Genomic DNA, 2,971 nt, shown 5'->3' on the forward strand with positions numbered 1-2,971 from the left:
GTCATAGCTTGATGTTGTCCTTGGAGTAATATATGTTGCATTATACCAATACACATTCTTCTTTCACAAAGAGGAATACTTCTCCTCAATATGCATTTGCTTATCTAAATCTTATGAATCACAATGAACTTACCTATGAATGACTTGACTAGTTCCACCTCCTCAAATTCCAAAGTAAATACATATGCCATGAATAAGAACTATTCTAAAATCAACATAAACTTTTTGAATAGACTCATTACACAGGAAAAAAAGGTACATAGATAGAAAGACTTACAGTGTGATGATATCCTAGATTGATTGAGTGATGGGGGTAGACACATGTCTTTTAACTTTTAGATGTGTTGCTCCTTTGCAAGCCATCCTTTCTTCCCAAACTTGAACTTCAAGATGAGGCTCCTCCACTCATCCAAGATATCACCTCTCTTGCTATTGGGAAGTCTATGTGGACCCATGGCCGATCCTTTCATGGCTATCTAGTCATTTAATTTGTAGGTGCAAAGGACGATCCACTCATCCAATGCATTTTTAGTGTTGTGGAACACACACAATGTCAAAATATTACATAGCCTTGTAGTCCTATTCCTCACCATAATTTCAAGGCAATGAAGATCTTGTAATAGGAGGTCACAATAGCAAGAATAGACTCCAAGATAGGGTGTTGTAGTTTGGAGGAAGAGAATAGCTCCAAGAGAGAAAGAGAGAGAGAGAGAGAGTAGTTTGGAGGGAAAGAGTAGCTCAGAGAGAGAGAGAGAGAGAGAGAGAGAGAGAGAGAGAGAGAGAGAGAGAGAGAGTAGTTTGCAGGGAGAGAGTAGCTCTAAGAGAGAGAGAGAGAGAGAGAGAGAGAGAGAGAGAGAGAGAGAAAGAGAGAGCGGGGGGGGGGGATGTATGGCTATGCACCAACCTTGGCATCCTCCCATGGACCCATACTCCCACTTGTGAAAGAGCTACCCCTTCATCTCCTACTAGCAAATTGGGATACTCCTAGGTGGAAACGAGTAGGTTCAGATCTTGAATGGAAAGTTGCTGATGTGGATAATGTGGTAACTCATCATAAATCTCCTGGCCAAGAAAAGGGCATTTCTCCTTGTTGCAACTCTCTTGGAAAATAAAAGGGAATTTCTCCTTTGTGACTCATGGAAAATCCAAGGGCAGATCAAAGTCACTTGAGATTTAATCATAAATATGTTGTCACGTGGTAAGGAGGATGTACCCCTATGTTTAGCTTATGCATAAGCACAAAGGTGTGCCTAGTAAGAAGAAGACATATACTAATGGAAAGGTTGGGACAAGCCCTCGTAATTCTCCTTGCAAGTTGAAGATAAGGCCTCCCTATGTCACTTGGTACATAACTATTAAGTGGTGCCTCAAAGAAGATGAAGGAAATATTGACTTGTGTATGTGTTGGCATATATGCTAGATTCTATAAGGGGAATCCTTCCTTTTTAATTATATTTATGATCAATGTGAAACAATGCCATTGTTGTCTCATCTCCTCTTTTCTGTAGTTTCTGTCATTATTTTCCTTCTCTTTACAACATTTTGGATGGTGTATTTAGTTGTTTATAATTTGGTTGCAAGAAGAGACACATGTATCTCCCATATAGCGAGAAAACAAAAAATTATATCTCATACAGTGAGCAAGGTAGCATATATAGGCAACATAATCTTGAGTAAATCTTGCTTGGATGCCAAGCATGAGAGTGATGTGCCTGGTGTGCCTATATCAAAGCACACTACTATGGATGGTTTGAACAAAAGGGTAAAATGAGGCCAATCCACTGCCCTAATTCCATCTTTGAATAATGTAAGGAAAATCTCAATTGTCCAAACTACTTATTCTTTGGGGATTCCTAATACATTCACCAATGGACCAATTCAATTTATTCTAGATATGTTGGCTTGACCTCTAAAAGCTATCAAGGTGTAGGCTTGGGACATCGAAAAACATTATATTAGTCGTCAGGGATGTCTTTGGATCCATGAATTGATTGAGGGTCCATGCCATTGATGGAGAGTCCACACATTGTAACAAATTCAAAAGCCAGCCTACTTGCAGGGGTGCATCCATCCCTTGGCATTCAATGCCTTCTTAGTAGGTGTCTTAGGTATGGTGGAAGGAAAGCTACAAGCTGTAGTCTCAAATGGAAGAGAAGCTAGAATTTGCGGGCTAAGGTGCACAACAAGCTAGTTCAGTGAAGCTCGACAAAGCTACAACTTGCACTACACAAGATGAGGTGCACAAGAAGCTAGAAGAGAATCTACAAACTAGAAGAGAAGATACAAGCTACCAACTCCAATGCACAAGAAGTCGGAAGAGAAGTAAAGCTATGGTGCATGAGAAGTTGGACGAGAAGCTAGAAGAGTGGCTAGATGCTGCAAGCTGCATGCATGATTGCATAAGAGGGGTGACTGCATGAGAGGGGCGGGCAACATGATGATACAGACCAATATGACAGCATAGTGACCATGCCAGCACATCATTGCTGCATCAACCAAAAGCTGACATCCCAGCTTCATCGCCATAAGTGCAACCAACTTAACTAATGAATGGCAACAAAGGGTTTTTTGACGTAATGTGTCTCATAGTTCTTGATCGGCCCTATGAGCCATTGTAATTAACCCTTGATATATAGAAGATTGGCAAAGGGAAGAGGGTAGCTTGAAGCTCAAACGTTTGGTTCATTCTTGGTGTCGTCTTTGTGTCCACTTGTAGCTTTAGGATCGCTACGTCCTTTTGGTGGAGACACCAAGATTATAGATCTTGAGGGTGGCAAAACCTCTCCCCAGCATCATGTACCTCTCAATCAATGGTGACACCACAAATGATCACTATGATATTGATGAAGCTGGTGTAGTCCAACATGCACATCGCCAACTTGACGGCACACCTCTCAGCCAGGCAAAGCATTAATCAGGGACACGATTCACAGGTTCATCCAAAACCTTTTTTCAGAATGTCTGCTGAAGA

The sequence above is a fragment of the Dipteris shenzhenensis genome, chromosome 26, assembly GCF_047967505.1.
Source record: "Dipteris shenzhenensis isolate YYH24624 ecotype China chromosome 26, Dip_SZ_1.0, whole genome shotgun sequence".
NCBI classification, from domain to species: domain Eukaryota; kingdom Viridiplantae; phylum Streptophyta; class Polypodiopsida; order Gleicheniales; family Dipteridaceae; genus Dipteris; species Dipteris shenzhenensis.